Here is a 16,127-nt window from a genome sequence, read left to right on the forward strand (position 1 = left end):
GCATATAGCGAGGTTTACGTTATCTGGTAATTGAGTTTTTTCTTTTTACTTGACTTTGGTCTGGAGGATTTGTGGTGTTTATTCACCAACAAAGAACCTAAACTGTACACACATATGTACTGAACAAATGAGAGTCAGTGTATTGTAATGCCTCCATGTTTCTAAACTACATGAAATAAATATTTGTCAATTATGTACTGCAATTTGTAACAATGGTTATATTGACAGATACAAATATACTGTATCCGTGAACAGTTAATATCATCCAAAATAAAGGCGTGGACGATTTAACTGTTGGCCTAGTATCTAGTATAGACTTATTACTAACTTCATATGATTTATGAAAATAGAACGAGTCGCTGTCAAGGTAGTAAAAGTAGTAGTTGTAAAAACATAAGCATTGTACTATACTTGCAGTAGTAGCAGTGGTACACTTAAGTTACTACATAATACTACATACAAAAGTATTACATAAGCAGACAAAATGGCAATGGACAACTCACCTGCACTACTTACAGACATTAAATGACAGAGAAGGGCACGTTGTCATGGACTTTTGACTGTGGCGCATTACAAAGACTTTGGCATTTTAATTAAGCAGTCCAAAGCTATTATTTTCATTGTCAACAAAGTCTCGTGGAAGCAAAAGGGACTGTTTGACACCTCTTAAATATACTCCAGAGGTACAGCAGTCATCTTTGCAGACAAGAACAATCATTTCACTTTCAATTGAGGCTACAATTACTGCAAAATTTAACCCTCCATTCACTCAACGTATTATTCACCAGAATCAGACCCGCCGTAATTGCCATGCACATGAAATGTCCTAGTGACATTTCTGACATACTGCCTTCTGACGTTTGAATACCGACACGTATTGAGCAACCCAGTACACCGAGTACACACACTGGCTCATGTAGCCCTCACGCAAGAGCACAAAGACCGAACATTGGCCTCCGGAGCTAAGGCTGTGAAAACATCAGCTATACATACCACTCTCCATACATACAGCAGGACTACTTGTCAGCAAACAAATTGTAAGCTATGATTTCATTCAGTTACTTCTTTATTCTCCTTCTACAGCCGGGCTGTATGTATAATGCAAAGGATTGTCACTCCACTGCTGGAATGGAATAAATACACAGTGATGGACCATGGATGTCAAATTCACTTGGAACTTTAAGCAACAGTGCTGGTGGTGTCCTGCACAGACCCCAGCACTACCTGTGAATGTAAAGTAGGTTGGAGTAGGGTGTTGTTACAGCTCACGTCTCATGGCTAAAACATTGTTAACATCGTTGACTACAAGCCTGTGAGGATGCTGGTCAGTAGGTTGCACAGTATGATGCCACTGTAGTACTCTAGCAGTGGATGTTAACTTTTGAGTTTGATTGTTTGATCTAACTTGGAACTCTGTCTAAATGCCCCACAAAGATTTTTTTTTATCTATTTTATTTCAATTGATAGTATTTACAGGTTTTATATTTGGCAGATAGCAAGAAATCCTCAAAATATCTGCAAGCTTGTTGTCTATTTTGTTTGGCACTGCCACTGAATCATTATTTGTTAGCAGGTGTTTGTCCTTGGCTTTTGTCCACGGTGAACCTGCTCAGCTTCAAGTTTCCTGCATCCACCCACCCCTCCTTGTGCTGGGTGCAGCTGCATTGCCTCTGTCAGCCAGTGGACGGATCAACACTGGCTGGGCGGGATGATCCCCATTGTGCTAATCTGGGAGACTAGCCTCTGGGATGCCACAAAATTTACTCACTAAAAAGGTTAGCTTTGCTTCTCAGCATGAACCCCCCCCCCTGACCACGAAACATAAACACACTGGCTTTTAGTTCTCCTGCCATTCTGAATGGCCTCACCTCACCAAAGCATCCATGATCCTAATTGAAAAGGACAATTTTAGGCCTGGAATGAGGTGAGTCATTTGAGTTTTGTCCATATTCTCCCCTCAAGCTATCAACATGACACACTAGCTTTAGGAGACATTAAGCCGACAAAAATAACTTCAGGAATAGCAAAATGCTTTAGAGATGAGTAATGAATTTATTGCACCATATTAGTGCGTAGATTTGATTTTGTCGGATGAAACCAATCTGCAGGAGGCACCAGGAAACATTCAAGTTTGGACTTGCTTTCCAAAATATTCTAATTTAACAACTTTATATAAGCTAAGTAAGAATTCAAGCTGAATTAGTGTCATATCCAGACAACTATGTTTCTTAGTATGATGGAATACCAGCCTAAGGCTGGCCAGCAAGACCATTTCTCCCTTTGTGATGATGGTATTCATAAATTCAATAGTCTTTCTTCTCATGCATTAAAAAACACGCAGCACAAAACCCGCACCACCACAAATGAATCATGACCTAAAAACAGACTATAATTTGTTTTTTGGCATCAAACAGCCAACTAGTCTGCATTGCATTTTTAAAATGGCTTCCAACACCCAAGTGTAAGCACTCAGTAATCCTTCATTATCGCTTTGGTTCTTAACAACACTCAATTAACAAGGGGAGACTTTATTTTACAGCGATTCAGGGGGTCTTTACAGGGGTCCCTGGGAGGTTCACAAACTCACACATGCTGCCCTTCTGGCAGAGAGAGCAGGCAGATTTTCATGAGAAGGGTGTTTGTCTGCAATTGTCACCAGAATGGAGCCATGGCACACTCTGCTCTGAACGGTATTTCATCATCACAGCCTCATACAAAGACACATGCAGATATACTGTACAGTAGATGGCTTTAATTGTTACTTATTTAAGAAGAAAGAGATTCAAAATCAAAATCCATGTAACTGATTGGTACTTTGCAGTCAACCTCCGTTTGACTTTGAGCTCAGCCTTTCCTATTTCTTCTGCAAGAATCTTTGCATTCATTCCACTATTTGCCTCAAAGTAATTATACTCATTAGTATTTATATTGGAGAGATGCTTCCAGTTTGGCACCACAACATTTAGCTTATCCTTTAAATTAGCAAAAAGTACTTTTTCAAGAGGAAAACAATCCCTGTGTTTTCATCAATGGCCATTTATTTAATTAAACAAGTTTATTCTAAGTGAATGTGCACTCAGGTAAGAAAAGAGAGAAAAAACAGTGACCCTCAAAGTATGCTGACATTTGTTCTATTCCATCTCTGCCTCCAATTTGTCTGACCTATTTCATTTACCTGACAGCTAAACTTTCCATTCTGAATCAATATGCAATGCTGTTACGCTATCCCCTACTGCTGAAAAGTGCACGTGGGATTATACTGTTTCATCTAAACTACAGTCCATTGACATTTGTGTGCCACCATTGTGTGGGTGTGTGTCTGAAACTCAAGTCCAACTATGTTGTGCTGGTTGGAAAATGTGTTTTTGAGCCACATTTTGCCATGAAAGAACCCATACAAACATTTATTTTGTACAGGAAGCTGCTGGGTGTCCCACGGGATGATTAGTGTTTGGAGAGGTTGGAAGATTTTTGACTTGTTTACTGAGAAAGGCATTCCCCCTCCGACTGAATGTTGAGAAAACACTTTGCTACCAATCCCACATGCCAGCCAATCATTTGACCACCACGGCATCCTACTAAAAATCAATGGCAACAAAAAAAATATTTTGGACCAGATTTCTTTCCTATCAGGGGAGTAATCCCATTCACATCATCGGAAAAAAAAACATTAGTATACCCATTTTCCCAGAGATTCCAATACAGAGGATCAAGTCTGCAGTAGGAAATACACCCACAATCCAAAAAAACTGAGTTTTAAATTTGACTTGGGAGATAAAACAAGTTTGTCTTGATTATACGATACGGAAAATTGGTACATGATGTAAGGAGAAATACATTCACCAATGCACACATCATTATTCAACACCTTATTTGAATTCTGCAGATAAGCACTCTGAAGAAAGAACTATCAATTATGTTTAGACTGAGACACCGGTCACTAAAGGTGTTGTGTGCGTCATTGTGGATAATGTAAGTGCAATAACGCAAGAGCCTATCTGAAACCAACTCATTTTCACTCGGAGATTGGGTATCCCACATTCAGGCGATGATTGGATTTGTGACATGCTCTCCACTTAGGTAAAAGGAGTGTAATTATGGGCTTGACCTTTAGGGGCATTTTCTGCATTGAATCCTCTTAACAGCATTCAAAAGTGAGAATAAAGCTGTGATTGGTCGAGTTTTGTACATTTCATGGGCTGCACTTCTATTTCGTGGGGTTAACTCATCTTGAGCTGGTGTACAAGAGCACTTGAGGAGGCTTCTTTACAGAAAATCTATCCACATTTCTTTTGATGAGGTAAGGGAGAGGTGAAGACCTCGGATAAGAGAGCTGTTTTTGTCTCTTTGCTTTAAGGTACAAGGAAACAAGTGACAGTCTTCAAAATGTATTAGGATTATGGAAATGTTGGCATCTTTTGGAGCATTAAAAAAAGCCCTCATCACATCACCATAGTTCTTAATTGTATGCACATTAAGAGGAATAAATATTGTTGCTTTTACTGAGACAATTTGTAAGCAACAAAGCCCCTCACACTGGATGTACAAAAGAGATGCTTAATTGAGTGACAATTAATTGTTTCTGACAAAACAGTGCTTGAATATTTCTTTGACATTGTGCACTACTTACTGGGAAATCAGGCGTGCCATTTATTGTGTACTGATATTGGATTTTGTAGCACTAGCCAGACCAAATGTAAATATGCTTCCACAAAGAATTTGTGATTCATCATGTGAATGTATTCAAATCAAAAGGAATACTGTTACCTTTGCACCAGCAGCTGCTAGCATAGCGACACCAAAATCAATGCAGAGAAGTATTTTCAGTTATTAGAGAAAGATGAAATTGCATGCTTGCATGCAGAGAGCACTTGGATCTCAGAGGCAGTCAGACATCCTGTAAGTGTAGTCTCTTTCTTTGACAGCCTCTTTTCTGGGGGCCCTGTTTGCAGGGGTCACTGTCCTCCCAGTGCACCTTACTCACTGCGTGACTGATTCTGAGCCGCGGATCTGCACAGAAAGCTGTTTGGATAACTGTCAGCTCTCCCTCTCTCTCATTGCCGTCAAAAATGAAGGGTCATTTTTCTCAATCTCACTGTGACTCCCCCTCAAGACGTCTCGCTCCAAAATGCAGAGGGATGGCTTCCTCGCTTCCCTCCCACCAGCTCGCAATGGATGGCTCATCTGTGAGTGACAGTCAATCCAGCTTTTGTAGTGTATTTTTGTATAGATTCATTCTGCATAGAGTTCTATTTGAACAAAGTTCAAAAGCATCAAAACCATGTTCTTGTATGAACCACAATATCATTATATGAAAGAGTTTAACCCTGAGTATGTTCAAGGGCAGATTATGTCATATTTCTTTATGTGTGCACCAAAAACATTACCTTCTCAAGCACATTTCTTCTCCTGACATGCTACCATACACAGTTAAATATAAAAGTCTCCTGCATATACAGCAGAGCAGACACTGAGGATATCACAGCTGTGCCCGCTGGCTCGGGAACATCTCCAACATGGAGTACAGGGCGCCCCAGACAATGCCAAATATTATAGCAGCTTCCTCTCCTCCAGTAGCCACCATTCATCATCCTCAGCCAGAGGACTCCTAAGCAGCTCCCCCTTTGGGTGAGAGATTGATGGTGACCTCAGCTCAGTTTATCGAGCGTCCACCTACTCTTCTTGCCCAGCGAGCAGTAACCACGCAGCCTCACTCTCCTCCCGGCCACCTCCCTCCCGTTGCTGCTGTGAGGCGGACAGACTTCTGTTGCTTCGACGGGTAGCCTGGACCACAATGATGAAGAGATGTCTGCTCGTTATTATTCCAGAGATGCACCGTGTGGCTGTGAGCCCCTGACAGATATGGTGATGGGACCCTGTCTGATATACCCTGGTGACCTGTTAGTCTATAAAACCATCATTTCAAATCCAAAGCGATCAAGATCCCAGTCTCTCTATCAAAGGACTGAAAAAAGGGACTGTTATTACTTCAAATTTGATCTGTAGATCTGTTTACATCTATTTGTTCATTTCAGTCAAACTATTTTGTACACCACACAATCACCGACATAAACATGTTATAAAATCAAGACAAAATCTTCCCAATGCTGTTTTATTTGTCATATAGGTCACATATTTGCATTCGACTGGGAAAAAAAAACAAAACACAGTGAATTGTAACACACCTCAATAACACAACTCAGCCACGCTGACACGGAATGATTGATTTTTTTAAATAGAGACGTTATTGATCCTTATCCGTGATGTAAATGAAAGCCTCCTCGACATTCCTCCTGACAGCCTGCGCCTGTTCTATTAGGCAGATGAGAGGGAACGCGTGGAAAAATGAAGGCCATCTGTCTTGATGGTGCCATGTCCTCTGTATGCCTGACGTAAACAACTCCATTTTTCAAGATATGACAAACCTTGGACTGTCATAACACGCGCGACACCCACTGAGACCCCCCCCCCCCAGCCGCCGCGAAGCAAAACTCAGCAACCTTTTGACAGATTTGTGCTCAGTCAAATCCTTTTGGAGACACGACTGCATGCATCTTCTCCGCACTGTTCGCTCTCAGATAACAAAAGTTCCAAAGGTCGGTGGACTCCGACTCCACAAATTACAGTGGCAGAGTAACATGCTTGACTTGAAGTGTATGCTCAGTTAATAATATCCTATATCAGAGTGGCGAGACTGAGCACATGCCCTTATTATCCCACTCGGGGCACAAGGGCAACTCCTCCTTCAGACACACAACATGGTGCCGGCATCCGATCCGATCAGCTCTATCAAGTGCCCACTCGCTCAGTGAATTGTCCACCCAATCAGGTAGGTTAGGGAAATATTGACTACAAAGTAGAGGCAACTACTTCCACAGGAAGTGCAGTCATTCGAAAATAAACCGGTAAAAAGGGGAGTTCAAGAGTATCGGCAGATGATACATATGGAATACTCCACAACAAGCCTTGGCGGAAAATAGACACAGAGCCTCAATAACTACTTCCCAGTGACCAGGTAGGCATCAATGTTAATTAGATATACTGTAGTTTGGGCCACTTTACCCGCTGGTATAAGCTTATTGCAGATATTTCACATCAGACGGACAATAAGTACAGGAGTAACATTTGTTTCTGCGACTTTGCTTTTCGCAAAAAAGGGTCACAAAAAAAAGAAAAACAAGAATTAAAAAAAAATCCACTCTGCGCTGAACTTTACCACCATTTATATTAATTACAGATGAGTACATGCATTGGCATGCATGCGAGGGATTGCTATACAATGCATTCTTATAACTTTACTTCATGAACACAGGCTCTTTCTGAAATTAATCAACATTTGAGGAACTTTCAGAAGTAATGGTGATTCATCCAATCCCAGAGAGCATGACATTTTGTAGAAATGCAATTTTCCACATTGATTGGCCTTAGTATTGCAAACATAAAACTATCAATAAATAGCCTGCCTTGGTCTATACAACCAATAGCTGTACAGCGGAGAAAATATGAGGATAATTCAATGGACAATAAACTATAGTTTTATGTTACATTTATTCACCTCTCCAGATGGAAGAAGTTATGTTTTATTTCCTGAAAAACTGATATTTATCTTGAGGCTTTCAGCTTGGTTGTTTTTATTGAAATTAAATTGGTTTATGATCATGACACATGTCAATATGGACAAGTTTTATGCGCTGCTTAATGTACTGATGCTGTCTTATTCACTGGAATCCAAGCAGAGTGCTTTCCTTTTCTTGTAACCTAAACCCATATTTACGGTCTAAAAAAAAAGGGAAAAAAAGACACATTATTGTCTCTGTAGAAACACTTTAGTATGATTGTTACTCATGAGTGAGATGTAATTCAAAGCCATTTCAATAACTTAACTGACAAAGAAAAAAAAACTAGAATGCTTTGTGAATGCTAGCTTTACTAACATGCAGAGTCTCTGATGCTTACAGCCAGACAGGCAGAGTGCCGTCTGCATCCAGATGGTTTATTAAATTGACTTGCATGTTCGGCCGACACATTTGAATGCATGGGGATATCTACGGCAACTGGAACCTTTCTGTCATAGCTGTGATATCCCATCAGAAATGACAAGGGAGCTTGCTTATATAATGGGTTTGTTTTTGCTGCCAATAGATAAACAGTGCTCTTGGACTGCATTCTTTTTCAGCACATTAACAAAATATTTAGATTTTTTTTAAATGTATATATAAAAATGCACAATAGATATAATAAATAAATAGTACTGCTTTGTGTATTCAGTTCACTTAAAAAAAACAGCAATGACCTTGCATCATAGCACTATCTGAATGCTTAAAATGTAAATGTGTACTTTTGATTTCCATATATACTGCTGAAAATCCCTACAGTAATACAATTAGTGACAGTCTTTTATAAACTATCTTCTTAAAAATAGCAGAGCAGGGGGTTTTGCCGCATGAGCTGAGTTTGTCTTCCCTTTGGTAGGGCAGTAACTGTAAAATTACTGCCACTAAGAGGGTATCAGTTGCATAATTTCCATCTTAATTGTGTAAAAATGAAACAATTTCTTCTCTCAGAAGTCGGGGAAGTGTTTGTATTTTACAATTCAGTCATCATCCGATTAAATGACTTTACTCTGTAGCTCCTCGCTGGATTGGATGGCCTATTTTTGAGCATCAAACACTCATACTCCTCCCCTCAAAAACATGTGATACAATCACATAGCCTCAAGCATGTTTTAATGAGTTGCTGAACAAAAATAACTCTTTTTGCTTTCCATGGTGTGTATAGATTTATTAACTGAGAAATAAATTGTCTTGACTCGGTTTAGTTCTGTCTCACAATAATCTTTCACAGTGACATTAAATAACCAGAAGGCCTACTAACACGAGTTTGTATCTGGCTTTGAATCCTTCAAACCCATGGGTAAACTATGAAGGAAATCACCGCGTCTGCTATTCAGCGCCAAGCAATGCCAATGAGGAGTGCTTCCTTTCCACAGTGGATCTGTGTTGCTTTTGATCAAGTTCCCAATCACATTCATGTCTGATCTGCTCACACTCCAGCCCCCTGTCGACACTCACACCATTTCCACTGGCAATTTATACCCCTGACAGGTTAGTGGATTGAATCTTCACAACAGTATACAACTGGTTACTGCCAGAAAAGGCAGGCTCCATCAAACACCCAACTTTTGTTGCAGCTTTTGGGTGGCAAATTGTCACATATTCAGCAGCCGAGGTAGTTTTACCTCTTCACCAGCAGTATTGCTCAGTGTCTAAATGAGGAATCACCAAATGGTTTCACGTCAAGAAAACCCATTTAGATACACATTTGAACAAGAAAAACATTTCATTAGCGTTTTTCCTCAAAGCACCCCATCTGACATGATCTTTGTTAAGAGTTTGGTACAGACTTATTTAACTGTGTGTGCAGAATTATTTAACTGATTGCACTGTGCAGGGAGAACCCAATGATGTGGGCAGTGAGCAAACATTTTGCATGATCGTTTCCATGATTTTAAGATAATTTAATAATTAGCAAATGGACCTTCTTTTCTTTTTGGTTTGTACCACCAGAATCGTTTCAAAGAACCCTGATGGTAAAAGCGGACACACAGACAAGAGTAAGAAATATTCATTATTTCTACAGAAAACAGCAGATAACAGAATCGGTTGTTGACTGGCACCGAGAAATGCGCTTCTGGTGTGAACAGCCGGGCTTCTGCTCGGCGCTTGGCACTTCTGCGTTAAGTGTGAACCTGGCGTAAGGAATACATATACCAGACATGGATACCCTTGAAAAAAAGAATCTTATAAAACGTTTTAAAATGTGTCATACTTTTCTGATTTTGGGAGAAGAAATTCCACTAAACATTTACTAGTATACGAGAAAAGAAAAACTTTTTTTACATTTGTGAAGTAATTTTCTTTTTGGTTTGTTTCACTTTGGAGAAAATTCCAGCCAAGACGCAGTAGTGGTCATTGCACATTCAAACCAGACGGATGAGACTGAGGGCTGCTGTTATTTAATGTAAATTCAGTCTGAAACAATTTTTGGAAGTAAATAGGATGCAAGTGGGACACGGTTGACATCATTTTAGAAACAAAGTGATGCATATATTTGAAGTGCTGTTGTGTGGTGTAATACAACAATCTGCAGAGACTAGACAACAGATTTAACATATATCTTCACATCCAAAGGACACAACACATCATAGACGTAGCGCCACAATCCCATACATACACAAATGACAAATAAAACAATATTTATAAGTTTACTTGAATATATAGTACCTATCAGTATCAAAGTACAAAAGACTACCCAGCATTCATTCATGTATTAATGTAAGTCAATGTCCACACACCAAAAACCCAATGCATGTATCAAATACATGACTTAATACACATCCTTCTTACCTACTTTATGCTATATATTTGGCACACAGAAAAATACCTTCTATATCTGTACTAATGTTCCTCATTTAAGTTAATTATTCATTATACCGCTAAAATACAAACCTTTTAATAACCACCTGAAAGTCCTTGTCTACATGATACAAACATTTCAAATTTCACAGCTGATCATAAAGTTTCTAGCAAATGCCAAAAACTCTGTGCAGCCTGTGCATCTCTGTATACTGCATTACAAAAACAACAATTTCAATGCATTGAGAAAACGATGCACTTTAGTAATGTTATACTTAATATGACCTCCATAAAAAAAACACACATAAAACACACTGCAGGGGACATATGCATAAAATAAAGACATAACAGTAAGAGACACAGTGATTTACACTCACGCTATTTAAAGATCTTTCTCCTTTGTGCCGGTGAAGTGGTCAAAATCCTTATTCCAAGGGTTGGAGTTATTCGGGGTTGTTCAATTGGAAAAGACGTTGCCTGCTTAATCTATTCTTTAAATCTCTATTATTGGCTTGTTATGAGGCCAAACTGACACTTGCATAACTTCACAGGTATTTCCAGAGTTCCTGCCAAGAGTTATGAGAATGTTTGTAGTGAAGAAGAACCTGCGCGTCATCGTCACCTGAGTTCCTTTTCGTCATGGTAGATTCGACGTGACGCACACGCACACGCACACACACACACACACACACACACACACACACACACACACACACACACACACACACACACACACACACACACACACACACAAAACAAATGTATGGATTCACCGTTATGTGAGAGAGTATATTTATATGAATTATTAGTGTATATTTTTTAATCTCAAGCAAAGTTCAGTTATGTATTTTTTTTTACGATTTCATTATACAGGAAAAACAGGAATTTATTTTTTTAATAATCTGGATGTTAATTGAAAATGGGTGCAGAAAAGGCATTACTACTAAATTTGTAATAATAATAATAATAATACATTTTATTTATATAGCGCTTTTCAAAGTTCATCATTAAAAGCTTAAAACACACAGCATTTGTCAGAGTAAAGTAAAGAATCCGATCCATTTTAAATGGTGTCCAAACACTAAAGTTAATCAGTTGAATTGCATTCTGATGAAGTGTAACATTGTGTAGCTTTTGTATATAAAAAAAACCATGAATTGAAAATCATGGTCCAAATATCAAGCTATCAACGAGTGTAAAAGAAAAACACTCCCCTTAATGACTTTGTAAATTATTTAACTTTTACATAGATTCTAAAATGCTAACCACAAAAATAAATGTTTCACGAGTACTCAGGACAATCCTTTCTACTTTATTCATTTTCTTATTTACTTATCGTTTATTTGATTATAATTTGTTCTATTATTATTGAATATGTATTTATTTTATATAAACTCGAATGACGTTATTTTCTTAAATAATTTTTTGTAACAAGCCCATGTATCAATTTGCAATATATGATGTTTTAATGCAATAATTATGTATTGAAAACCTCAAGAATTTTAACTTTCATTGATCTATTCATTGTTATATTTTTGCCTTTTTCTTTCTCTGACTAAAAAAACAGTGTGCCATTGTTCTTTGCGTATTCAGCCGAATCAATAGTGTAATGTATAAGCATGGTGAGTCCCTGACCTTATTAGAATCAATACCCATTACAGTACTTTTACATTCATTTTTCAGGGCACAAATGGGATGGCAGGTGCGGACGTTTTCACAAAACTACAGGTGGTGGATGTCAGTCGGCCCTGTTAATACATTTTCCATCCGTTTATGAAAATGTTCAGCCTTACAGCAGCTTTTCAGTGTTACCAAAGTGTTACCTCTCATTCTCTATTAGCTACTGTCGTATCTTTCATGCGACAGTGCTGTTGAAGTGAGACCTGAAAATATACCACACTACCTTTAAGCAAGGCAGTAAACCCCACCTCATCCTAATTACCAGTCAGGGATCTGCCCACAGATTTTCTGTGTAACACTAGAACATGTGAACAGCACTGTGTGAAAAAGAGTATGTATTACAAGCTTGGATCCTCTATAACATTTAATGAGAGGCTAAGTTGATAAAGCTTACTCACTGGTATAACCCAGAGCAGTGCAAAGTATTCACTTCCATCATAATTTCACATACAGCATATCCTTGTATTTCATTTAAAGAGACATATTGACAACTTTCTTTTGTCAGAACATACCGACAAACACGATGACCTCTCCAGAAGTGTAAGAAAGCGTAGTTGTTAGGCAGTGTTCATGTGGTATTACTCTAATAAAAATAAAATATATGTATGTTGTTCCATATATCTTTGAATTTCTTCTGAATTAATTTCCATCTCTTGCCAGCCTTTTCTCTCAAATGGCTTGAGGGTTAATGAGTTCCTAATATATAATGAATGCCTGCAGAAGCAGAGTGAGTGGAATGACCGATTTGTCAGTAATCAGCTGATTAGCATCCAATGTTCACTATACCTTACCACTTGAAGTGAGTTATTAAACACTACCTGGTTATGCCAACAATGTGTCACTAAATGCTATAGTAATTACACCCAACATACTGTAAATGTAGCAGCAATCACCATTTTTCAGCCAGAAAGCAGTCATTATCTTCAATGACGCACAAAGACTACTCATCGAGCTCAGCTTGGAAACCCTGAGAAACAGGACCATCTTCGAGGGAAAAAAAAAATGTAATACAAAGAAAACAGAAGGTCTCGAATGCATTGTCTCTCCAAAATGGACGTTATTGTCCCATTGTCGATAAGAGTGTCTGGTAGACAGAATGTGAATATATCTTTAGTGATATTTTGAGCAAGGAAGAGTGCCTTTCAAAGGGGATTGCGGTTACTAGGCAACAAGCAGCAGAACCAATTGAGGACCAAAGTGAAAAAAAAAAAAGTTTCCCTCTCTCTCTCTCTCAATCATGCAGTCTGTCTATCTCTCTTTCACTCAGTTTCTCACCCTTACACATGTGTAAGTCAGTGCTTTGCCTGCCACCAAAATCCCCTCTGAATAGGGTTTGACCAAAGATACAGGACTTAACCCATTTCTTATGCTCACGTGTAGGATTTATGTCCAATTGAAACTGAAAGGGGAAGCTTAGATAGCAGAGAGGGTACACAAGTGTCGGTGAAAATCCGTGTTGGTATGCTTCTGATAGTATTCTTTCTCCATCCCCCTTCTAAGAGGCGTTAAAGAGGCCTAAAAAAGCAAAAAGCATACATGAGGTAACCTTTCACCATGAAAGAAAAAATACCGTGGAAAAGAAGACCAAAAACACTAACTTCCTTCATCCACAAAAAAAAGTCTGTACGAGTATAATCAAAACCAGATTTCCAGCAGGTCTTGTTTTTATCTTTCAGTTCCTGTTGAAACACTTTCCGTGCTATGTCTTTGCCAGCACATCAATTAGCCACGCAATATGGGCACAGTAATTGAACACAGTGCTGTGATGACACAGTCTCCAGTCAGTCGAATCTGGACATTGTTTTCCTGTTGTCTCATCCGCCATGGGATGCAATGTAAGAATCAAAATATAAACTGGTGATCCTATCAAACAAAACAGCTTACATCAGAATCTTTTTAATAACCAGCATTGTACATGTAGGTAATTTCACCCCATGACCAAGTATTAATAACATCCATTAAGGGAGCAGTAGAAGGAAAAAGAACACCAAATAGTTTTTAGAGAAAGAAAGGGTTAGTCTAATATCTTTAATGGAGTCATAATGCAGCTGATGAACTGGGTGGAAAGGAAACACCCACATTGTTGTATGTTAGAGAATATCTCCTTTTGGATTTGCAGTTCATTTCCTGCTTTGGTTATGTTTGCACTTCCTCTCTGAGCAAGCCACACCGGGTACACCTGCAACAAGAGGTATCGACTGGTGGAGGAATCAACACTGACTGACTGCTGGGAATGGATAATAACTCTGGGAGCATCCTGTAAGCGTTTCCTCCACTAGCTGTGGCAAAGCCTGCATTCACAGGCTTTTTTTTTTTCTTAAGGTAGGGACATAAGCCCTCATCATCTACGTGTTCATGACTTGGAAGTTTGATTTCCGTTATCTCCTCTAAAAATGCTTTTGTTGGGGGCTCCGTTTGACACTTTGGGGAGGATATGGAAATTAAATTTTCGTCAAAGAGGATAAAGAATAGACCTTAATCCAATTTAAAGTCTTATCAAAGCGAAATAAGAAAGGAGAGCAATTGGCTGTGGCACACACACACACATATACAGTAAAACATGATCTAAAGAAGTCTTACGCTATGAGACAAATCCTTTATATTGGCTAGAATCAGATAGCAATGGGAGGCTGGTGGTTTTAAAATGGATGCATGACTTAAAAGAGATTGAACACTCATGATCCAGGTTTCATTGGCTCAGAGTTGAGGCCTTGCATGTTCCTGCCGTCTACATAAAGACAGAGCAAGCAACACAAAGTTTGTCTTTCATTTTGCCAAAAGCTTGAAGGAGTAGGTTTATTTTTAAGCTATACGTCTTGTCATTCAGTGTCCTGATTTAGATATTTGTTGACACTGCTTCACAATTCTGCATCCAAGCTCTTGAACATGAGTGGAGTACTTCTTTTTCTTTTAATTAAACACTACAAATAGGGCTTATGTGATGAGACTTGTGAGGCTGAGTCAAATCAAGCCAGAGGTTGGATGAGTGAGTCACAATTTCCGACACCATCTTGTTAAATGTCAGATATTTGGGTTAGATTTTAGCTACTGCCGTTTTGTCATAAAAAAAATGCCAAAGAATTAGCATTGTGTATGTTCATATAAAAGGTAAACTTTCTGATGATGAGGGTTCACAGTAAATTGAAGGAGACTCCAGTGCTCCACCGCACCCCAGGGGGTCAGTAAGAGAGCCTGGCCTTTCAGGTCCTTTTGAGCTACACTTAGAGGCATCTGTCTCATTTATAATGTGCTTTATGTTGGCCTTAGAAAGGCAGGGTGAAAATAAAATGAAGATGATACACAGAGCATTGTTATATTTAACTGCGCTTAAAATACGGGATTGAAATAAAGCCAGAAAGTCATGTCAGTCAGTCATACCACGACTGTTGATGTGTTTTTCAGCTATTCCAAACCCAGTTTACTCAGCACATTTTCTCACACAATCGCATCCAGGAGGTACCAGCACAGTCTTTCCTCTTGATTTTATTTGCTTTCACTTTATTAGAAGAATATTTGTCTTGTGCCCAAAGGCGTACACTGTTTCATACAAAAAAAAAAACAGAACAAAACATTTAACCAAACAACAAAAGAAATAAAACAAACATATACTACATCAGACATTACGAATACTACGCTGCGGTGCAATCAATTTAATCTCTCACTTTCACATTTAGTGTTAAATCCACATAGGTATCACCTGGCCTTAATTAGAACCCAAAAATCTGATTCAACAGGCTGACAGACTGAGAAATGATGGAGTACTGCGGTCTGTTAAATCTAGACTACAGGACTCTGAATATCCAGTTAGATGGTAAAATCTGTATTCTTCAGATAAAATATGAGAGGGGTCTAATGTAACATTATATCAGCCAGAGACAACATTAATTTAGTAAACACAAGTGTTTAACTCAGCTGTCCAGCCAGTGTAGCTTTAGCAAAGAGACAACTGTAACATGCACTGATCCCAAACCACACAATACTCTGTTATAGACTGAAAAAAAGAATATCAGAATCTGTGTGTTTGCTGCAAAT

This window comes from Anoplopoma fimbria, chromosome 4 (genome assembly GCF_027596085.1).
Source record: "Anoplopoma fimbria isolate UVic2021 breed Golden Eagle Sablefish chromosome 4, Afim_UVic_2022, whole genome shotgun sequence".
NCBI lineage: Eukaryota > Metazoa > Chordata > Actinopteri > Perciformes > Anoplopomatidae > Anoplopoma > Anoplopoma fimbria.